This window comes from Gavia stellata, chromosome 6 (assembly GCF_030936135.1).
Source record: "Gavia stellata isolate bGavSte3 chromosome 6, bGavSte3.hap2, whole genome shotgun sequence".
Lineage (NCBI taxonomy): Eukaryota > Metazoa > Chordata > Aves > Gaviiformes > Gaviidae > Gavia > Gavia stellata.
In genome coordinates this window covers 14,659,475-14,684,597 of record NC_082599.1, presented here as the reverse complement: position 1 = coordinate 14,684,597, position 25,123 = coordinate 14,659,475, and positions in this window count along the sequence as shown.

Sequence of the window (25,123 nt, the reverse complement as noted above, 5' to 3'; positions counted from 1 at the left end):
AGAAGATATACCTTCAAAGTTTACTTTCCCTCTGATTTTGTGTGGGCCATTAATAAATACCACGAATTTATATTATATTTCAACATTATCAATATGAAAAGTCACTTTATGTTTCATCGACTTTATTAAGCAACTCCTCTGAACACAGGAGTGCAGCTTTCAAGTGTGGTTTTATAGAGATAGGGTGTGCAACCTGAATTCAGCAATCTTAAAAAATAAGTCTGTCCCAGAGGAAGCAATTCTTTCTCTTGCAAAATCAGCAGTGTCAAGATACAAATGTTGCCAGGTGACAGTTACATAGCTTCTTTGTTATGTGGTTTATTTTGAATGCTTGTATTTTGATTTTTTTATTTCTTTAAGGTAAGTCACTACATGCTGGCTGAGACAGGAAAACTGGGCTTTTTGGCGTATTGGTATAATAATAAACCTCCTTTTTTCCCATTTTTTTAATCTGCACACAATTACCTACAGAATTTATACAACCAATAATACTCAGAAAAAATCCCATGCTTATCAAGTCATAAATGTATGGAAGGAGACTCCTTGTTTTGAGTTCATTTTGGGTTCAAGCCCTTATTTCCTAGGTGGATGAAATTCAGTGAGACCTAAAAAAAAAAAAGTTTGCTATTAAAACAAGCAAGCCGCAAGAAACAAAACAGTTTAACAATTAATGTCTCTTACCATAGCAAAAACACATGCCCAGAGTGTCCGCGTCTCCCTTCTAACAATGCGAGGAGGTCTTGAAGGATGTTTACCATCCCCAGGAATATAGAGTGAGAAAAGATGTTGTGTTTTCTCTCTGCTCAGAGAGACTATGACCTGAGACTGAGATAATTACAATCTGGTTAACTGTGAAGGCAAATACGAGCAGGAAAGCTTACAGATTTACCAAGTACGGCATTAAACTTTTCCTGGAACCGAGACAGAGGACACTGGATAGGGGAAGTGTGCTGTGGAAGAGGGCAGTCTCAGGGGGCTCTTTGTGGAGAAGGAGCTGTGACCCCTGGCAGGTCTGTGTGACCGGTGGGCACTCCTGGCAGGGAATCTGAGCAGAGGGAGGCCAAGGAGCAGGGGTGCCTGCGGGCCTGCAGCCCCTGGGCCAGAGGGGTGATTACATGGCAGAAGACCTTGAGTCCTGTCGGGGCGGGAGCCAGGCAGGTGTTGGGGCGGCTGCCCCGATGCCCTGCTCCAGCTGGCTCCCTGCGCCCTGCTCACCCGCCCGGCAAGAAACTGCAGCTTCTGCTCGTCACCTCACACCCCTGCTCTCTCCTGCTTAGGCAGAGCCTGATACATCGGATAGGGTCTGGGCTCTTGTTTTTTGAGTTTTAGCTTTTGTAATTTTTTTTAAAAACTGTTCAATGCATTCTGTTCCATCTCTCTGTTTCCTGTTATAAAATATGATTTCGTGAATTGGTATACACTATTTTTTTAAAATAACCATTCTCTATTTTCTCCGCACCCACATCCCTCCCTTTCCTCTCGAAGTGAAAAAAAAATCGGGCCAAGTTCTCTTCTCACTTCTCATTTGTGTTTTTTCAATTTCAGGTCTGCAGCATAGAGAATAACGGGGTGGCCATGCAGTTTGCTAGCTTCAATTTATGTGTGCAGGCAGCGCACCATACTAGATACCCCACAGCGGGATGTCGTGCATTACCTTCTGCATGAGCACCCTAAAGCCTGATTTTTAATGGCCAGCAGCTACTTGAAAAGCTTTCCAAAAGCCAAAAGTATCTCCGAGCATGAGAGTCCAGCTAAGAGGGTGGATTTTCATAAGGCTCTGAACATCAGCACACTGCTGAATTTAATAATTTGTACACATAGATTGACTGTGCTTTGGGGATGTTGGTAGACCAAAACCAAAGAGAACTGTGATGATTACCCTCAGCCCCAGTATGCTGGGTCATCGTGGAGTCACGCTGGATGCTTCTGAAGTGAAACAAAAGATGAACACAACAGATTTGAACTACTGAAGTTCCTGATATTGCTTCCTATGAAATTAATGAGATAATTGCTAGAGAATACAGGAGAAACAAGATGAGGACCTAGGAAAAGGAAAGAAAAAAAAGAAAAAATAAGTACTGGCACAATCCTGGGTGCTTTATCAGAACACGGGTCAATAAGGACTGAAGGCATTCTCAGGTGATTTATTTTCTAGAGAGGTTCAGGGTTTCTCAGGTGTAGGAATGTGGAGATTACCATGGTAGAGCTGACTTTGAACTCTTCTGGTGGCCAGTGCTGAACAGTGCTGATGAAAAAGGATGCACACAAATCTGCAAGTGTTCAGACCCTTTAATACACGGGAAAATATTTTTTTACTGTATTTCTATATTTCTTTTTTTTACTACCAGTACCAGTATTTTTACTGTTTTGTGACCCAGAACATAAAGGTTTACAGCCTTTTCCCTTTGCTCATTTCTTCTATTAATTCTGCATTTTTTTTCAGACAAAGGCCAGATCAGTGGAATGCATGAGTGTGAGCTAAGTTTATCATGACAAAAGATGCATCAGTTTCAAATATTAACCCAGCACTGCCTTGGAGGCAGTGAATAATTAGTTTAACCTGGCAATGAGCAATATAAACTTAACCACAAAAATGGTTGGTGTCATCATCTTATGTTTTTATAATGCAGTAAGGACACTAGGTTATCATGATTATAGCAGCAGGAGAGTTTGTAGAATGAGCTCATGTATAAATAGTTGCTCAAAAACACTGAACATTTATGAGGCTCATTATTTATCATTAATTATTTAACTGCAGGTCCCCATGTGGGCAGTGAAATCCTACTGATTTACTACTTATCAGGAATAAATTACCACTTACAACTTGGGGTTTTCATGATTTTCCTTTTGTCATCATAAATAAACTTAACTAATAAGACTGTTTCCTTCTCCCTATTAAACTGACTGCTGGCAAGAGGCTTTTTGGCTAGTGACCTAATATGAGAAAAAATATAGGATAAGTGAAAAGCTGTGTATTTTTATGAAGTCTCTGATTGTTTGCAATAGATCTGAGAACTCAGCAAGGGATCAGTATTTGCTTACATTTGCACAGGACCAGATTTTTGAAACTGCTCAGCAGCCACAATTAAAGCCAGATTTTTTTCTGAGAAGCAGTTTCAAATTTGCCAGCTAACTGAAGTTATTTTAGTACCTAAATAAGGACCAATAGCTAAATCCCCATTTCGGCACCACTCTGATCCTCAAAATCCTAGCTCAGCTGCTGTCTAACCCTTTAGGTGCCTCTGTTGCTGCCAGCAAAGTCACTAAAGTTGCCTGTATTTCTACGAGGGAGCACATATAGAAGGAAATCCTAATATCCTGAGACAGCTTTCAGCCCTTCTTCATGCTTCAGCCTCAGCAGGATTCGAAATCCACATAGTCTTCAGTGCGTCTTTTGGCAGGTTTTCTGACAAGGAAAGCATAAGCTGGTGGGCGACAGTACTCTACACTACTATGCCTCAGACAACTGGCACCCAGAGGTACGCAGATGATTTGCCCGTTTGCACACATGCGTGCATGCATGTGTGTGCATAGAAATTTGGTTTATCCCAAAGCCCAGAAGGTGGTACACTGCAGCCAAGAAGGCAGGTCTGCTTTGCTTACTTTGGCCTGGATGCTTCAGTACTCAGCTCAGGGCTGAACCCCATCAGGACTTGCATCCTACCTTGCAAGTACATCTGTGTCACAGTAGAAGTGCTGCTATGGCTGTTAACATATCTATACACCTGGCTGCAAACCTCATTAACCCAGGAGGGTGTTCAAACAACTAAAAACCACCTAAATCTTTGACCCTTTTCAGACAGGCTCCTCTAATATGACTACGATCACCTGTGATGGGCTTTTTGATATATGAAGTAGTCAGGTTTTATAAAAAGTCTCAATTTTGTTTCTATAGAACACAAGGGTATGTTTTATCTGATCCAAACATTGTGTTTAAAAATGTGGTATCATCTACATTTACTTCCTTTTATATATATATAAAAAAACATGTATACACGCAATATACACAGTAAACATGTATTTTCACATGCACATACATTATATATTTTTAACTTATTTATACACATACAGACAGACACAAACACACATGTATATATAGCAGTGATTAAAATGAGGTGGTATATAATTCTATGGCATTCTGGTCCCTCAGATTTCAACCTTTTTCAGGCATGGGTGGCATACATTTTGTATTCTATTCCAGATTTTCATGTATGACTTCACAATTTTCGTGTCAGCTACTTCTTATCCTCATGTAATGTTCAAAAAACTTCGATCACAAACTCATCTCAAGAAATTTCTTGTATCATCTAGAACTTAAGAAAACAAGGAGTAAAACAGATGTTGCATTTTAATATTTTTCTTCACATATAAATTTAAAAAGCTGTTTTTTCTGTTTAGTAGATATTGGTAACAATAAATCAAATATTCTACAGCTGACTGAGTGGCATGTTACAACACTAAGGAATGAAATACCAATGCTGCATAAATTAGTGCCTGTTTATTTAGGATAATTTACAGGATACTTGTAAGCTATGTTGTTCAGAACATTTTTTTTTTTTTTTTTTTTTTTTTTTTGTGGATGATGTTTTAAAATCTAATTTAATTATATACCTGTAGGAGGAAGTGGCAAGATTTAGGTAATTGCACTAAAAATGTGCTTGGGACTAATGTGTATAAAATTGTATGCTGGTTTGGGGCTTCAACAAAAATGTGTTACTAGGCTTATCTCTAAAAATATATTGGCAGTATTGTCTCAAAGGAAAAACTTGTCACCAAATTGTACTGAAAGACAGGATTTTTACAAGTAGCCTTTAATACAGCATTTGTGATAATTCTATTGTTGAATTGAATCTATTTTCTTGCTGTTGATCAGAAAGTTTTGGGCCCCCCTTTTCTTCTGCTATATTCAAAATGCATACACAGCTAAGCGGAAGGATAACCTGATATATGTGACTTTAGCCACTTGTAAATGCAGGGGTTTTAGCCCTTTCTGTACTCACATGCATGTTGATATAAGTGCCTCTTTCTTATTACCTGTGAAGACACACACAGGCCATCCCTGTAGAGTTTCTCCTCCCACCACAGTCAACTTGATGTGAAAGGTCTTGCCAGGGGGTTATTTAAATCCTGATATTCTGTTCTTGCTTGTCAAGAATGCTGGGTATAAATCTCTTGGCACTTATCTTTCTATGCTGCCCACTAACATTTTCTACTACTTCTGTCTGTCCTCATGACATTTCCTGGAGAGCTTAAACTGAAAGTGCTAATTATTAATTTAGGGCTAGATTCTGGCTCCTTCAGCCAGAGGCATGCTGGAGGGAATGCAAAGGGACTCTGATTTGTTATATGCATGTTCCTTACCACTGAGCTCCTCGCACATCCACTCCTTGGCTCATATTTGGAAACACTCATGATTCTTTTTAATCAAACCTGTCCACATCAGTTATAAGTTCAGATTACAAATAAAAAAACAGACCGTTAAAGTTTGAAATGACTTTTTTCAAATATGTAGGTACATTTGCTCAGTTTGAACAATGGATTGAATTAATCACTGGTGGTTTTTTTTCACACCACAGAGGGGACTTAGCTCTAGGAGAGAAATGTTTCATCATCTTGAAGCCCAGTAAGGCTCAGTGTTACTATAGCAGTATAACAGGTTAACTGTGACATAAAGGTGAAGTGACTTGCCTAAGGTCATGCAACGATCAGTGGCAGAGCTGTGAATCAAGTACAGGGTCACTTAAATCCCTGCAAAATGCCTTGCTCTATAGGATTTTCTTCCACCCTCTTGTCAAGTATAAATAGTTTAGGCTTTCTTTGGCAGGCAGAAAGCCTTCTACTCTTTCTCTTCATGTATTCCCAAGATAAAATATATTCACTGACCTGACTCTAAAATTTCAGGCCAAATGAAAAGAGACTGTTTTGTTCAAAGGACTCCTTGAATTTCCTGCAACTTCACCATGGATTGACTTACATATTTTTCCAAACCTTCTTGTTTGTTTAGCAGCCAGTTCTTCTTATTTCCCTTGTTTTCAAGTCTCTTCCTCCAGCGCTGTCCCTTCCTACTTTTCAGCTGTATCAATTACTCCTTCTACTGGCAATTTTTCCTATAATTGTCTCTTATCTTCTTTTCCAGCCACACCCTTTATGCATGTTATGGCAAGTCAGAGGTTCTGGTTATGCACAGTTTACGAATTGTGAAAAAATAAGCCCCCCAAACACACAAAGAAGCCCTCTGGCTTTTACCATCTCCCCCTTTATAGTTTTCTCAAGAACACCTTCTGAAAAGGTACCTGCTCAAGAGTGGTATGAGAGAGTGAAGATGGAGAGTGAAGATGAAGAGAAAGTGAAGAATCTACAGCAGAATGCTGTAGATTGTGTAATAGCTAAAATGTCAAATGTTCATACAGTTGTATATATTTCACTGTAGTCTCTTTTCTCTCTGCCATATGAACAAGCCAGGGACGTGATGTCTGCATAGCACTCACTGATTTTTTTTTAAATTTAAGATAAATATTAAAAAAAAGAAAGTTATTGTTCAGTGGTGTTGCTCAAAAGTTGATGCCATAAACTGGAACAGTATGTGAACGTGTCAGCTTTTAACAGAAAATGGATTCTCATGTGGCAGAGAGAAGAAACCCAGGAGTCTAATCTAACGCATAGTCACCATTATGAATTAATGGCCCTGTGATGCTGTGGTTTTTTATTCCCTCGCTAGGAAAGACAGGTGTATAAACAAAGCCTCAGGGAGGTCAAATAAATATAAAGTGGGTACCAGAGCTGCCCACTCTTCTCTCAGCCCCCCTGTCCCTGTGTGAGGCTGGGCTGGTGGGTTAGGGGCTCCTGAGAACGCCAGGCTCCCCGAGAGCAGTTTTGATGAAGAGATCTGGGTTACTTGAATGGCTAGTGTGTGTGTGTGTGTCGGAGGCATTAGTAGATAGAAGGAAGCAGCTAGAAGAAAGGTTCGATTATCTCTTCTCTTTGAGGAAGCACAGCCAAATTTCAATTTTGGTTAGGAATCTGGGGATCATTTTGTTTGTTTTGCAGTTTCTGACTGCTTAGGCAGGAACTTTGAGCAAAATACTTTGGTTTTGTTTTATTTTTGTCAGCACAATCTGACATTTTTATTTTCACCCCTGCTGTATTATCAGGAATGTATTTATCTTTCCAGGACTAGGCTATTGTAATGATTGTATCCTAGACCATTGAAAATGAAAGCACTGCAGAATGTCGCTACCTGGAACTTACTCAGATAGCAACAAAGCAAACAGTTTGTATTTAGTGGTGTTGACTTGAAGCTACAAAGTCCTTAGTATTTTGAAGACTGCTTCAGAGACTACATCTCTCCTACTGAGACAAAGCCATAGTTATGGACAGCAGAACTGCTTAAACTGTCATTCCTCTGGTATTAATATAACTGGGCATTTTTACAGACATTTTTTTGGGGGAATTATTGATAATGGAAATTTGCCAAAACAGGTGAATCACAGAATGCATTTCTTCATGCACTGGTGAAGAGAAAGGACACCTATGGAAAAGAGATGATTATTCTGTTTCGCCATGTGTGATTTATATATATATATATAGAGAGAGAGAGGATGCTGGCAAAGAACAGGAAGTATTTTTTCAGGTGCTTAATACATCGCAGAAATAACAAATTGAGGAAATTACTCACATTAGTAAGCTTTTACATGCTTGGCGCCACATGCTTAACTATGCTTAAAGCTTTTTATTCCCAAGCAAGCAAAGAATGAAGTTTATATTGCTCCTCTTGATAACATTACAAAGTTGGCGTTCCTTCTCTTTCTTGCAGCCTGAGCCTTGCACAATTATTGTCAACGAAGCACTAACGAAACTGTAATCTTTTATTCTGTGTGTTTGGTTTGTATCAAAAGCTGCTAGTGATGGAAGGTGTTTAGAAATGTCTATGCCTGCTGAATAGGGTTGCATGAAAATGCCCCTTTCAACAGACAAAGGGAAAGCAATTGGACCACTCTGCAGGTACTCCAAAAGCCTCAGCCTTGACTGAAACACAAATTAGATGCCATCATTGGTAAGGTGCTCTAGGTATGGATACAGACTTCAACAACCTTTACAAGCTCCGTATAAAAAACTGTGCTGTTGTACAAAATGTGCCCCCATTATTTGGCATTTTGAAACAAGTTTTATTTTTCCTAAGCTATATCAACAAAGCCAGTGATTCAGAGCTCAACTAATCCTTATTTTAATGTTTTATGGGGCCAACATTTTTTAGTTCTAATGTTTAGTATTGATTCATGTTGCTTAATCACTGAGGAAATTCCCATTAGAGGGGGAGGCAAAAAACTGTTAGATCATTTTTGTCTAAACTTCAGCACTCTGAGAATCATTTCTAAAGCTAGTAGTCTATGGAGAGGGGCTCTCTGCTCAGAGAGCATTTTAAGAAATACTTACTCATTGGCCAGATTAGCACTAAATCTTGTACAGGGTGTGCAAGGTAAAACTATCTGAGTTTTCAGGGGCCATAATGAGTCAAAAAATATATTTTGAGAAAACTAGTTCTTTGAAAATTCAAGCTGAATTAGAAAAACATAACAACTACCAAAAATTATGAAAGAAGTTTAGAATATCAACTACTTCATAGCTTCTCACAAAACAATTGAAAATTTTAAACTGATTAGATTCCCCCCCAAATGAAGTGAAATATCTTTTTTTACAAGAAATCTTACTAAAATTAAAATTTGGGTTCACCTAAGGCAGGTGGTCAGTTTTGATTTAGAAATTTAACCACCAAAGTGAAAACAACAATCTATTCTCATGGCTTTAAAACCTCTCATTTTTGCACTGCTCTCCAATGTTCTTTAGAATAGCCCTTTGCCTCATGTGAGATACCTTCTAACATAACAAACAAATAAAAAAATTAATGCTCAGAATTCATGCTTTAGTTCCATTCTTAACGATAAAATTCTACAGATGTGAAATGGAGACAAGCCACTATTTGTACCAGAACTTCAATTTCTCATGCAGAGGGACTGACAAGTCTCTATGTCTGAAATCCCAGAAGGTTTCTCTGGAGCTATGACTTGCACTGAGCTTAAGCAAGAGGAAAGCAGGAAAAAAGTTTAAATTGCGGGGATTTTATTCCCAGTGGAATAACTGTAATAGAAATAGCAACAATGATAAATCAGATTCTCTTAGTGCCATGTTGGGCATTGGCTGAACATATCCTCTAGAGATGCCAGTTACAGTATGGTATTTACATCATGTTGTGGTGCAGAAGGAAGTTGATAAATTTTCTTTAGAAACTAAGTTCTCTTCAAGATACCTATATATGTTATTGATAGCTTTTGCTCAGACATCTTCCCAGATTAGTCCACGGTGGGGCCTAACTTGCAAAGACCTCATTATTGAAGACTCGTTACTGCTATGCCTGGAACCCTCTTCCCAGTCTTTTCTTACTGCAACGTCCCTATTCACTACTTGAGAGGTCAAGCTTACTTTCAAGTCAGAGCTTTACATGTATCAGCTAGATCCACTTGAGGGTAGACCCCACTCTCTACCAGTCTTCCTTACTCTATCCCAGCTTTGCTTTTTCTTCATTCTCGTTACGACATTACTGATGAGTCTCTTTGTAACTAGCTCTTCTAAATGGTATGCAAAGTAAATTGTGAAGTATCCCTTGTTATACTGCTCTAAAGAGAGGTAGATGGTGTTGCTGCACTTATGATGGTTTGGTAGATTTTTCCTTTACTTTCAGCCCCCTGTACTTTCCTAGGAGTGGGAGAGGAAGAAGACCTGTGTCCTTCATATGTCCCTACGTTGGGTAGTGACTGCTCCTTACAGGTCCCCATATTTTTTGGCTGCCATTTTAGAAATTTCATCTCGTGGTTTCTATCGTGGTTTCTATTGCAGGGGAAAACTGTTGCAAAGGGATTAGTGAAGGATTTGTGTGGGATAGGAAGAGGGGGAGAATAAACTGGTTTCCTTATCTTACAAAGAGCAGGTCGGGTACAGTGAAGCAATAGTTTGGAATTTCCAAAAGGAAGGTAGAGTAGGGTGTAGTCTTTTTCTGTGCTCCAGAGCAATTTTATCTTGCCAAAGCATGATACTCTCAGTTGTGCCTACACAGCATGTCTGAGCCCTGACATTCGAAGTTGCTCTAAGCAGGGAGTCTGTCCTTGTTTGATATGTTAAATGTTGTGCCCTCTGTATTCTTCCATAAATAATTGACCAATTTTTAAAAGGCAAATACTTTGTGAACCAGTGACAAAAAAGATATGAACATATGAGCAAGAAACAAGGAAGAGTTTAGACTGGAAGTCTGCACAGCTAGGATTTATGAAATGCAGTTAATAATACTACGCCACGTACGAACATGTTGTTGTCTGACTGGCCTCCCTGGATCTGAGTAATATTCTGTTTATATCAGACACTACTGTTCTTGGGGGCCGGGGAGAGTGCCTTTCTGCAGTCAGTGTGAAAAATAAAACATACCAAATAACTACAGTAATGATGCAAAGAGCTGGGGATGCAATGTAAAATTTCATATTAAATCAAATTCGAAAGTGCCTCTTGGCGTGGCCCACTAATGCTTTCTGCAACCGTAAAATTTGGCTGCAATTGTGCAATACAATACTGGTGAGAAAATGCAAAGATTATTACCATGCTCTCTTAAGAGAAATCCTAAAGCTGGACAACCAAGGTATGTAAAGCAATGGCAATTTATTTCCCTAACCAGCAGAGAAACACACAAGTATAGAAAAAAAGACCTCCCAGACCCCTATGATTACGAAAAGAAGAGAGGCATGTTTATGTAAATGGTGGAGAAATCCTAAAATGTTTCACCTGGCAAACGTCCCAAAAGAGGAGGGCCCAGAAACCATTTTTCCTTGTCTGCCTCTTGGCAGGAGGTTTGCTGGCTTTCATTTTGCACCATGGAGTTTATACCTCTTCTTTTTAGTGGAGGCCACAAGGCAACCCTGCCGATAAAAACAAACAAATGCCAACCTCATCCTCTTGATGTACCCCACAAGGCGCACACAAATTAGTAATCACAGTAATGAGTTCAAGGTGCCCAAGATCCCTTTGACCTTTCTATCCCCTTTCTCTAGCCTCTCCTATGGTTCAGACAGCCAGAGTCCAAGTTTTCTCCCCTCCCTCATCCACTCACTTTGTAACACACAAAAAATTTGCCCAAAAAAGTACTGTTATGTTTCCTCCCAAAGCCAATGACCTTATAAAATGGACTTAAAATTATAGAAAGTTTGCCTGCTGATGATCTTTTTTTGCCTTTTCTAAGCCTATACATGTGCACATAAAGACATACATGGTGCTTTCTGGATGACAGAGTGACCCTGAAGGACACACAAGTTTTTGGAAAGAGCTTGGTAGCTTCAAGCAGAAACGATCTACAGCTGTACTCCCTTCATCACTTCTCTGCTTTGCCTGCAATGTGTTACTGTCTCAGTAAATCTAGACAGTTGATGTAAGTAACCAAAAAGAAAGATTTTTTTTCCTGATAAAGTTGGGTAAATTAAAGTTTGTGCTTTACTGAACCATTTAAAGTTACAGAGGTCTTAGAGATCTTGTTGCTGGTGTGATTGTTGTCTAAAGACTGTCCCTCTTAATAGTCTGTTTTTTACCTTAAATGTGCTATCACTTTGAAGGAAAATACTTGCCTATTCACTCATCCTCTTAAGTCCAGCAGTGCTTGTCAACCTCCCAGTAATACACTATGATATAATTTTTTATCTCTACTTGCTTCAACAGTATATGGCATAATTGAAACATATGGAGTTGCTATTTGATAGTGGTTGTGGAGGGGCATGTGAACCTACTGTGAAGTGCTGTATCAGCTAAATACAGTGTGCCAAAAATAATGTAATTTTATATAGCTAGGTATTGGCGGTATAAACACTGAAAGGTGCAACTGCTGAATCTCCTCCCTGGTTTACTGTACAACTCTTACTTGCATGAGTAATATTTACTGATATGAATTCTATTTCCAGATCTACCAGGAATTTGACATAAAAGTTGCTGTAATGAGCTAATAACGATAGGTTTAGCAGAACAGTATAAACTGAAGTAATTGGATCACCAGCATTTTGTTTTTATATTATTATTGATAGAGACTAATTAGAAGATGAATGTGCTTTGAGTTATATACACACTATGTGCAGAGACCACTATTTATTCTTTTTAGTGTATATACTGGGTTGTCTAATTTTCTACAGACACAACCACACTTTATTTTTTCTTGTAAGAATAGAAAGGGGCTTTGAGGAAAAAAATTTGAGAGGCCAAAGATGTTGTAGTTGGTCACATCTAGAGAGTAGTGGTCAAGAGCTCAATGTCTGGATGGAAACCAGTGACGAGTGGTGTCCCTCAGGGGTCCACAGTGGGACCAGTACTGTTTAATATCTTCATCAGTGACACAGACAGTGGGATCGAGTGCACCCTCAGCAAATTTGCAGATGACACCAAGCTGAGTGGTGTGTTTGACACACCTGAGGGATGGGATGCCATCCAGGAGGACCTGGAGAAGCTTGAGAAGTGGGCCCATGTGAACCTCATGAGGCTCAACAAGGCCAAATGCAAGGTCCTGCACCTGGGTCGGGGCAACCCCTGGTATCAACACAGGCTGAGGGATGAAGGAATAGGGAGCAGCCCTGATGAGAAGGACTTGGGGGTACTGGTGGATGAAAAACTTGACATGAGCTGGCAATGTGCGCTCACAGTGCAGAAAGCCACCTGTATCTTGGGCTGCATAAAAAGAAGCATGGCCAGCAGGTCAAGGGAGGTGATTCTGCCCCTCTACTCCACTCTGGTGAGACCCCACCTGGAGTATTGCATCCAGGTCTGGAGACCTCAGTACAAGAAAGACATGGACCTGTTGGAGCGGGTTCAAAGGAGGGCCACAAAAGTGATCAGAAGGATGGAACACCTCTCCTATGAGGAAAGGCTTGAGAGAGCTAGGGTTGTTCAGCCTGGAGAAGAGAAGGCTCCAGGGAGACATTATTGTGGCCTTTCAATACTCAAAGGGGCTTTTAAGAAAGATGGGGACAGATTTTTTAGTAGGGCCTGTTGCGATAGGACAAAGGATAATGGTTTTCAACTAAAAGAGGGTAGATTCAGACTAGATATAAGGAAGATTTTTTTTATGATGAAGCTGATGAAACACTGGAACAGGTTGCCCAGAGAGGTTGTAAGATGCCCCATCCCTGGAGACATTGAAGGTCAGGTTCTGAGCAACCTGATCTACTTGAAGATGTCCCTGCTCATTGCAGGGGGGTTGGACTAGATGAACTTTAAAGGTCCCTTGCAACCCAAACTATTCTATGATTCTATGATTCTAGTTCAAAAAGACATTTCTGACTGAGTCACTAGTTGTGTCTACATTGACCTGTAATGTGGCCTTATAAGAACAGATCTGTATAGTGAAGTAGAGTGTGCAAAGGATCCATGTCCACACCATGGATTTCACGGGCATTTATTTCAAGCCAGTTTTAATCTGAACTGGTGGACCTTCAGGGGTGATTAGGTGTCATTCTGGAGCATACCTTCACATTTAGTTTTATCCCTAAAGAATCCAGATTGGTCTCGCTGATGAGATCATTCACTGATATGAACCAGTTTTGATGATTTTCAACCACTTGCTTCAAAAACACACTATTCATCTGAACTAAGACAATAATTGGACACACCCATGAAGAGGTACATGGTATAGCAACATATATACATATGTTGTGTATATAGTAACACATTTATATGTGTTGTGTTCATAGCAACACAGAGTATTTTCACACTACACATCTATCCTGTGCCTGACCTTGGGCTTATATCCTAATGAGCCTTGTGGCCCACTGTGTTTGGATTGGGATACTGCTTTTATTAGCTGTCTTCTTATTGAGACTGAATCTGGTTTGTGGAGGACCTGTGCAATCATTTCTCCAGTGGTGAAGAACGACATCTAACAGTTATGTTTCAACCAGAGGTTGAAAGACAACTTACCCAACCAAGCAGACAGCTGTTTCATATGACAGGCAGCAGTTAGCACCATAGTCTCTTAACAGTCAGCTGGTTGCAATTTTTGTATGGTTCACTGATGTGCTCCAGGTGGGAGAGAGCTCAGACTCTCTTGGGGGTATGGGCTGCCTTCCGACGTCTTACTCTTAGATTTTCCTGAGATATCCAGAGAGAGTCAGAGAAGGCACTAGAGCAAAAGCAAAGGGATTTAGTCAATCACCCATAAGCATGTAACTAAATTTCAGAAAAAATATACCCAAAATAAAAGAAAGGTTCCTTGAGACTTCTCTCTCCCTTCCAAACTTTTGTCAGCACCTTTATGGGAGAAGCAACTTGTCAAAACTGGGAAGGTTTCAGTAACTAAAAGGAAAAACATTCGAGATGTAGGATGAGATGGGTAGATATGGCACTTAGGGACATGGTTTAGTGGTGGACTTGGCAGTGTTAGGTTTATGGTTGGACTCAATGATCTTTTCCAACCTAAATGATTCTATGATTCTATGAACTATTTGTGCCCACCACCTTTGATAAATAATCTCAATTTGCTTCACCTATTATTATTCTATTTATTAATTTTATTTAAAATTATAATATCCCAAATGCTGTTACTCCCTGGCAGAGAACTTTTATGATACAGACTGTATGATAAAAGATGTCGTATGTGTATCCAGATCTTTTTGATCAGTAATGTCTCCTACAAAATCTCCTTCTACAGCTGGTAAAATATTCCCCAAATTATAATAGTGTAATGGACACAAACAATTAAAACTCCAGTGTTGGTAAATAATTCAACATCCCACTAAACATCTGAAGCAGTGTCTTATCACAAATGTACTGTGTATTGCTACTATGGAGATTTTTAATGTACAGATGTGGTTAATTATTACAGGAAGCTGCAGCATTTTATATGAAGTTTTTGCTGCCTGCTAAATTAAATTAATGGTTTTCTGATTAACTTGTTGCAGTTAATCAATTGGATAAAACTTCAGGGAGTCTATAAAAGAAAACTGGATTTGAGACGTTTTATATTAATCGTGATGGGAGAACTACAGCTGCTGCTCACTTCTGTTATAATGGATGATGATCAGTAATTTAGGAATAACCTGATTGCTGAAAGAGGAGAGAGAAAATATGAACTTATGTCTACTATATGATTACCTTAACTTTCCTATTTCTTAAAGCTTTGTAATTCTTGTAAAAAACAGAAAGAAAGGAAGGAAGGAAGGAAGGAAGAAAGGAAGGAAGGAAGGAAGGAAGGAAGGAAGGAAGGAAGGAAAAGGGTCCTGTTAATTGTAGTAAAAACTCTGGTAATAGTAGAAAAATTTAACAACTATTTGTGACACTTCAGCCTACATGCATGATATGGTCCTGCTATTCAAATTATAGCTGGATTGGAACACCTTAGAAGAAAATGGTAATATTAAATCTACCCCCAAAACTGCCTATTGAAAACAAAATTTTCAGAAAAGTTATATTTATTTAGGGTTCCAATTTTTTGTGAGGATAGACATGATATTTTCAAAAATACTGCAGAATATTATACAAAAGATTGGTCTTGCACCTAAACATTAAAACCTCATCCAAATATGTTTTTATTTCTATTTTACATTTTTTCCAGGTTTGAGACAGTTTGTATTTTAAGACTTACTTTAATGTCTGATTTTTAAACTAACTTAAAAGTATTCCTGTAGAACTACATACAGCAGAACTGTTGTTTTCACAGGGCATTGTGCTTTGGTATCTCAACACATGTAGGATGAAATGCATTCCTCCCATCACAAATCTTGATTATCAAATCATTTTGGTTTGAGATTGTCCCCAAAGACTGAAGCAATAGGATTTATATCCTTATTCAGAGGGTGAGCTGTGTTGTGTGGGGACTACCCCTTTGTGGCTGTTTGTACAAGGCCTGTGCTGGGGACAGTTTTGGTTTCCATAAAAAAGGCTACCTTTTAGATCTCTTTCCAATGCCTCTGTCACAGCTTATGCAGCACCTTTGCATCTCTGTGCTTAGATGTTGAGGGTGATCCATTATTCCACCCATCCCATTAATTCCCCCAGCTCTGGTTAACTTGGTGAGCTACTTGGTGATAAGACCTCTTTAGATTATGTTTGTAGGCATGTTATGGAGTCAAACCATTGAAATAGGTCAGTGCTTTATTATAGACTCTGTTTCAAGTTAAGAAACATCTCATTAGTATATTAATGCTCATTACCAGGAGTGAACCAGAGAATGTAGATCCTGAGTGTTGAGTTGAGGGGCAATGATTTAGCTGGATGCATGTCACGAATGATAGGATTCACCAAGTGTTGCTGCTGTATCAAAAAGTGCCTGTAGCCAGAAGTCTTAGAGTAAAAGTTCAAAATTCACTAGAAGGCAATGAGAGAAGGTTAGTTTTTCTATTTTTCTATGGGAAAAAGATACTAAATATTGTATAGAACTCAAAAGCTTGGAAATCAATAGTTAACTTCTAAATCAGTCCAAAATGGGGAAAAGCCAGTGGACAGATCAGAAAAAATGATTATTGTGTTCACTACGAAGATATAAGTGGTCTGGCTTTACCAGGTTCAATGGGTCTAGTATATAAGATATATAATTTAACTAGGAAAGAAAAAGCAGGGTGAATTGGCCCTTTTGCAATGTAAATAGAATATCAACCTTACCTATCTGATTGTCATTCTGGAGAGTAACATATTCATCCAAGTTAATAAGCAAGACGTAACAATTGATGTAATAGATCTACACAAAACCCAATGTTCACTTTTTAACTTCACAAGAAAAAAGGATGGAATCTGTGGTGAGCCAGGAAAAGTCCCAGTGCAATCAAGGACCTTGCATCAATACAATGCTGATGTAGGAGTTCAGTTAAATAGGAGTGAAAAAGGCAATTGTTTTTCACACAGACATAGTCCAAAGTATCCAGATAAGGCTTTGCTGACATCCTCAATTAACTGTATTTTGTGCTGCTTTCATTTTGGTTTTCAGTCTTCCCACTGTGATCTGAATCTCTGACAGTCATTGGGAAAAGCTGAATGGGACACAAGACCGGTTGGACAGCTATGCTAGAGTAAAATCATCTCCCATTCAAACCAGAGATCAGTTCTTTCTGCTACTGCAGACTTCCTTGGTAAAAGCAAAAATCTCATCTGACTCCTTCTGCCTCAGGTTCCCCCACTGAAGCTGGAGGCCCTATTGCCTGTCTGCCTTACCAGGCAATTAAAGGCATTAGATTGCAAATACTGTCTGTTGCTGAATGCTATAGCAAAGGGGACTTAAGACATAGCCAGTACCTGACAGCAGGAATGTATTTTGTGCTAGAATGAAGGAAATCTGAAACCAGATTCATAGCTGGTGCCACAAGAGAAAATACCTCCCTTGACTGCTCAAGAAACACATGTTCTTTTTTCATTGGAGGTTGTAGCCCACAAACTGGATCAGGGGTTTATGTGGAACGCATGTACCAGGAAGGGTGACCAGAACAGATACCCCATGCAAAATAATTACATTCTAGAGAAAGCCTGAGAGCATCCCATCACCAAAAGCAGTATTGCCTCATGGTTAGATCTTCCACACCTTGGCCAGCAATGAACATTTGACTCCTGTTGCCTACCTCAAGGGTGGGTACTCTAATTACTGAGCTAGTGGGTGGGGCAATCTAAGGAGGAGGGGACCATTTTTTGCATTGCTGGTTGGGAAAATACACTAGAGTACACAGCCCCAGTCAGACCAGTGGGTACTAGTTTGTGAGTTGACAAGATTTGGCAGGTGCCCAGTGTTCAAGAGCATTAGATTTAGTGGTGAACATGTTCAGAAATAGACTTCTAAGCAAAAGGAATGTGATGACAATGTGGATGCTTATGGACCTCAGCTTAAACATCAGGCATTTACATCTGAGATCAGGAGTTTTGATAAACTCCTTTTGGTGAGGTTTATGGATTTGATTCTAGGTTAACTGATAGTGTTACATATTTGCTCATGTAGTATAGTATGAGCATGTTATACTTAAAGAAACATGTAACATATGCAATGCCAGTACTATATACTATCAATAATATTCTATATTATATATAAGGACTCAGATATAGATATACATGTATAGATATAGAAGCCAAAAAAGGCAGACATCCAAAGATGGTAGCCAAGCACATCTGCTCAAATAGTTTGACAAATTTAGATAAGCATAGTGAAAACAATCAAAACAATTTATGTATGTGTCAGCTCATGGCTGCACTTGAAACAGCCAGTGTATGGGGCAACTGAACTCTAACACTACCTGTTATTTCTGCAGAGTAATCGTTTGTTTCAAATCAATCATATTTAACCACTGAAGAGTCATTAGTATGAACAGATGGAAATGTGGAATTAACAGGCTAACAAAAAGACTTGAGAATCAGGGTTCTTCTCATGAAGAAATGAGAGTTAACAAAGGTCAAGCTACTTTTAAGTCAGACAGAGTGGATTATATTACAATAAAATTAACATAGAAAGGAAAGAAGATTTCTTCTTCTTTGTTTCTTTCTTCACCAGAGAGGAAATTAACTATTTTCACAAGCTAGCAAAGGAAATACTGGGCCATTCATATTTTCATGCAAAAAAAAAATCAAGGCTAGTTGCTTCCCTGACATTGCCTTTAGTCAGAGAGAGAGAACTGGGTCTAGTACAGGGTAATGTTGTAGAGTAGTCTTGGTATAATGATCCTTTCTGGCCTTAGAAGCCCTTGAATTTGCCATCTACTGATTTTTTTTTTCTTGAATTCCCTAATAAGCTAGAACTTTTGGCATGGTAGATTCCATTCTACCATGGTGGTAGAAATTCTAAAAGTTAGATCTTAAAATGTTCTCTATTAAAGAACTGGAATTCTTTTAAAGAAGCAGGATTAGCTTCTCGATGAAGGGAAAGGGGCTACTCAATTTCCTCTCAGAAGCAGGATTCTGATGAGCAGTTGTGTTTGGGGTCATGGGTGAATGCTCTTCACAGAATAATAATGGCAAGATATCTACTACCTCATGAAAAATTAGGTGTACAGTGCACAGGCTGGGACTGGTTCAGTAAAATTCCAGCCTAGTGTATGTCAGAAAAGAGGAAAAGACAGATCTCAGCAGGATTTCTATAACTTAGCCAGGTTTCATTACATTAGTTGATCGGTAACTTCTAAGTGATCAATTTATCCAGTTTGTTAAAAAAAAAATCTTTACAAGCAGAAAGCATATAATGTCAAAATTTCTACAGGCAATTTAGGTGAAATTCTTTACAACTGTGCAGTGATGCACAAATCAGTGTCCTTGCAAAAAGCGAAATTGTACCATTCAGGGGAGATGCGTGCCAAAACAGGGTCTCCAGCTGGACAGCGGAAAGGTCTTCTGACACTGCAGTCAATTGTTTTCCAGCTGGAGCACAGAAGGAAAAGTCAGCCTTTTACTGCTTATGACTCCTGACCAGGATTCACCTGCAGGGCTATGACTACATGTTATTCTGGAGTCCAGAGTGAGCTTAAAAAATTGTTCCACATGTATAGTATATTCTTTTTCCTGGGATGTCCAGGCTAGCTAACAGTTTCAAAAATCTTCTTTCTGCTTTAAATAATTTTCTCTTGAATTTAAACTATCAGGAAAGGAAGGTAGTGATGATAGAACATAATCTGTTATTCTGTGATATTTTTCACAGAAGTAATATATTTTTATAGCACTGTTCTTTGACATATCACTCCTCCAAAGTGTGTGTAGAAAGAGGAGAAAAAGGCTTAGTCTTGTAAAATGTTGACTAATCTTTCCCCTGTGAAGTAAAATAAGTTATCTGTTCGAATAAGGGTGACTTCTAGGGTCTACTCCTGTACATGTATATTCTCTACCTCTAGTTCACATTTGGACTGCAGAGTAATGGCTCCTTTTTGAGTAAAAGGCTTTTAAGGATTGAAATTTATCTCAGCACACAAAAGACCTCTTAGGACCACTGAGTTTTGCAAACAAGAAACCATTTAATTTGCCTCCATTTTCCAGCTTCGAGTATGTATTCTTTCTTAATGTTAACTTGTTCTAGGAAGCAGTGCTTCTTGCCTGAAAGCAAACCCTGCTCTGTTTCTAGGGTTACCAGAGTAATATTTAATAAAAAAAAAAGAAAAGAAAGAAAAAAAAATGTAGCAAATAGCAGACCAGAGCAGTAGTCAAAAGTTTCCAGGTCTGTTTTGCAATACAGAACCCAAGGGTTTTTGATAGGGTCTAAATTTGGCAAAATCAGCTTTCCCATCCCTCCCTAACTTTATTTTTCTGTCCTCTAACTATTTTTACTCCAAGTTTTCCTCTGTCTCTGTGGATATAGAGAAAAGATCTATGGATAGGAGTCTGGGAATAGGATAAGTAAAGTAAAACTTCCTGTAAAAAAATAATGTTATTATGCTGAAAGCAAAACCAGGGACATAACATAAGAAATTAGTATATATCAGCATAAATGTGTGGGGACTATATAATCCATTAATTCATGTTAATGAATAGGTCGAGCATGTTGTCTAATTCACAGCCAAAACAAGAGCCTGTGGTCTCATCTGCATTTCTTTAGTGCATGTGATGTTTTGCTGCCATGCATTAGTTCATCAGGAAATGGGTAAGGATCTTATTCCAGTGTAGAAGTAATAAAGCTGATGTCGGCTATCTCAGGTAGCTTCAGCTACAGGTGTTCAGGCTGGCAAGGTTTTTAGATCTCATTTGTAGGCACCCACCATCTGATTCAAACCAAGTATATGAAGCTGAGGAAGGCGGTCGCATCACTTCTTCAAGAACTTAGCTGTATATAAGTCACAGGCATATTCTTCCCCATTCCCTGTGACAGCAATGGAAAGCAGTAAGAGGTAGTTCAGTACACACAGATATTTAAATCAGGTACCTAACTACTGTCTAATTTAAACAGCTTTGTTGTAATTGCTGGAGGCACCCACCTGTCTTCCATTATCTAAAAGGAAAACTGAGGATCTGAGTCTCTTCATTAAGGTGTGAAAAATGAAGTTAGACAGGATCAATAGTCCCCTTTGCACTAGATTAGTACTTTGGAGATGTGTATTTTGGTGAGCACTATGGCTTCTTACAGTACTGTAGCATTCAAGCTACTATGCAGTAATTGTCGGTTTCTTTAAAAAGGTTGTATTTTTTTAAATAACATCATTATTGGCACTGGCATTTAAAAAATCCACCAAGTCTCATGAGATGATAAAAAAAGATGATGAAAATCAGAGTGGATGGCCACTTGCATAATGTTTCTGTGTCCAGCAGTACTATACTTTGCCCTGAACATAAAATGTACAGAATATCTGCAAGACCTTAGGCTCTTTCCCGTGGTTCTAAATGCAAATTAAGATTAAAATCTTCTTTGTGTGCTATCTTTTTATTTTATTGAAAGGATACATTCTGCATTCATCACAGAATGAATGGTTGTCAGAATGAAGTTGGAGAAGTACTTTGTCTCTTCTTAGCAGCATGCTGATACTATGTTTTCCACATTATTTCTACCAATGTTTGGAAACATTAATTGGAAGAAATATATGTATTTGTTGTGTGAATTTGATTTACTACCTAAAAAGTTTTTAGACTTCAAAAGAAATGTTATCAACAACTTCTACCTTCATACAGATTTAAAAATAGTTTCAACAGATGATGTAGACTTTTTAAAAAAATTCTACTGACATTATGAGTTCTTTAAAAATCTTAGCTTTTTTTCACTGAAAGATATGCAGGAAATCCATCACTACTCGATATCTCTATAGGATTCTTGCTTGAGTGGAGTCAAGTCTCCAGCTGCTATGAGATTTAATAACACTCTGGTTATGATATCATCAGATAGCAAAACCTTCTGGACAGCTGGAACAATTTTTACACTAATGCTGTAATTAGATACATAGAATTGTCTTGCTACAGAAAATTACTTAAGGCGCAGACAAAATACAATGTACCACTTACTAGCCAAAGGTCAAAGAACTTGCTTCCAAATCCGCCAGCCTGTTCTTTAGAAGAATTGTCTGGGAACACTGGGTTCTGGATAGTTTGACTGAAGAGCTCATATGGAAAGACAAAACTGCAGTTTCCAACTGGAATTATTTTTCTTATCATGCCACCATATTTATACCATAGGCCAGTAGTTCAATGTTTTTCTCCTAGATGGAAATCTTTACCTTAGTTTGGATCAGTTTCATAACAGACAGATACTGTTTTCTTTTTTTTTTTTTTTTTTTTGGGGGGGGGGGGGGAGGGGAGGCGGGAATCACAAGAAACTGCATGCAGAAACATAAGCTTGTGACCAAAAGACTAAAAGCAGATCTACATGTCTGGGATGATTGTACCTATTCGATATCCAAACTCACTCATTCCATAAGCTCCATATCAAGTGAGTACAGGATGAGGCCCTTGCAAATAGGTCATGCTTCTCAAAGACTGCTATTTGGCCAACTTGGTTCATTAGTTATAGAATTATTGATGGTCCTTCATATGCCTTTGATAAAAGTGTATTGATTCAGACTGATTAAAGGTGCCATTTGGAACGTGAATTCTTGCAAGACCAAAATGGTGTTACATAGCACTACTATTGACAAAACTGAATTTGGCACACAGATAAAAGATTGAGTAAAAAAAATTCCTTGAATGATTTGAAAAACTGAAGCTGCAAAACTTGGCAAAATTGTAAATTTTTTAGGAATTAAATCTATAAGTGTTTGATAAAAGAGCGGGATCTAAGTCTGTTCTTCTAAATTCAGAAGAACAGAGCTGCCTGTGACGTTAGCCTGAGTTTTTAACTGCTACACCAAACAGAAAGGGAGCTATTCAAGCTTTTTATGCACTGCAGTATTATTTTTACTTCGTCAATAACTACTTGAATGAATGTGAAATGAGTTAAAGCAATTTGGCTGGGATTCAGTAATGCATGGGAAATACTTAAGATGCAGTCAAGAAGGCTGCAATCAAAATTAATCCAAGTAAAATAAATACCCATCCCCCTACGTGGCAGAAAATATAGTAGAATAGTGAAGAAAAATATGAGTGGAGAAGATTAACAGGGGGCCCTTGAACTAGATAGCTAATTTCTCTGTACAAGGTGTTGTACTCAGGCTGCTGAATGGAGACTAAAATCTAGCAGCATTTTAAAATTGATCTTTGTTTCTGTCTGTATAAAGAAAAAACAACTTTCCTCCAAATTAAGGATCAATTTTCTGGACGATAGAGAACAGGGAGGTGGAAGTGAAAGTGATTGATTTCACAGAAGATGAATCAAAGAATGGCACTAAGAGAGGTGATTAATAAAATTTAGAAGGCAGTTAGATAAGTTTCTGAAGGATTGCACCAAGGAACAAAGTGAAATGACAATGTTAAGTATATAAAACACAGAAAACTTTTGACAGATATCCTTTCTTCTACATTGTTCGTAGCCTGGTGAATTTGTGACATTGTTCCTAATATGATGTGCAACATTTGGGGTTTGAGGAAATTCATCAAGTCTTCATCAATTCTTCATCAAGCTCTTAAATCCACTCTATCTCCCACATTGTATCCCATCATTGAGATCATGACAGATTCCTGTGTAAACCCTGCCTCATTTGTGCCTCCCAGTGCCAGAGAAAATGCTTCTGAGAGAGTGACTGACTGGGAAGAGATGGTGCCCCTGGATATTAAAGGGAGAGTTTGTGTATGGATATGAAGCTGGACATTCTGAGTGGAAAACTTTGTGCCATAAAACCCAAGTATCATGGTTTGATATCTGACAGCTGCATAATATCCCAGCAGCTTTTTCCTCTCCCAACCTACCAGCTGTCCAACTAAAAATGGAAATGATTTATGTTCCCAAAGTCTAATTGATTGACAGGCAATGCAGGAAGGAGTAGTAGGGCCCCACTGTGACTGTGGCATCTCTAAAGCAATGAGAAGGAAAGTGGTGAGATCACAGGGATACTCACTCTGCTGGGATCAGGAGATTTCTCATACCTAAAAGGTTGAGCTATGCGTGCCCAGGCATGGAAGAGAGCTGGGTTGTGATTTTTACTGAAATTAAAAAGAAATGCACTACCCCACAGGGTACATATTTTTCTGATTTGTAACCCAGAGATACATGGTATAGTGGATTGTATATGTTCACCATATAGCAAACAATCAGATATCACTTTGACATAGTGTATGTGTATATTAGTTTCAGGAGGGTAAAAATATAAACTCGCTGGAGTCTCTGATTTCCCTAGGTAATAAAGATATTCAGAGAATATTAGTTGACAGCTACACCCACTTGCAATCATCAATTCTGCAAGGGCTGTTATGGAAGTTTAAAATGCCAGTATTCATCTCTTTCTCTCCCCTAAGTCTTCATTATAATGTATCTCACTATTTTTTAGAAACTTTCAGTCTACTTTTTGGCAGATGTGACAGGCGGCTGTAACATTGATACCATCAGTGTTGTTCATCCTGCTTCTTCTTCTCACAATGATTCTTAGCACACATTAATTAACAGAAATAGGAAAGGTGCAATCAATTTATTTAATGCAGTTAATTAAAAAGAACTTGCAAACTACTATCAGATAAAATTTGGCTTTTGCAATTGCAATTCTACAAATTTTAATGAAAACCTTTTCTTTTTTTTAACATAAATGTGATTCTCAAAGTTATTTTTCGTTAAACAAAATATTTTAAGGCACATAGGAGCTCAGTGTTAGGCAGAGGCAGGAGCAAGGAGGGAGGAAAGGTTTTGAATGCTTGTAAGAGCTGGGTTGCCTTTTCCTTACATTTGCTTACCTATTAGTAATTATTAGTAACATTTAAAAATATGATTTATAAGATATACTTATGAAATGTTACTTACCATATGCAAAAATATGCCACAAGTTAATTAAATCATATGCATAATTTTAAATAATTGAGCTAAGTACAGCTGGAGAGTTCAGTGGGACTAGTAATGAAATCCTTAGCATAGTATTTAATTACCTCCTTGTGTGATCCAACAGAAAAAAAATGGCCTTACAAAGTGATCTAAAGGTCAGGCGATTCAGCCTGCATTAGATCAAAGACAGTGGCAGGCAGATCAAGAAATGCAGCTAAAATATAGAGGTAGTTTATTAAAACGAATCCTTTAGATAATCTTGTGTGGTAGGGCTAGAAG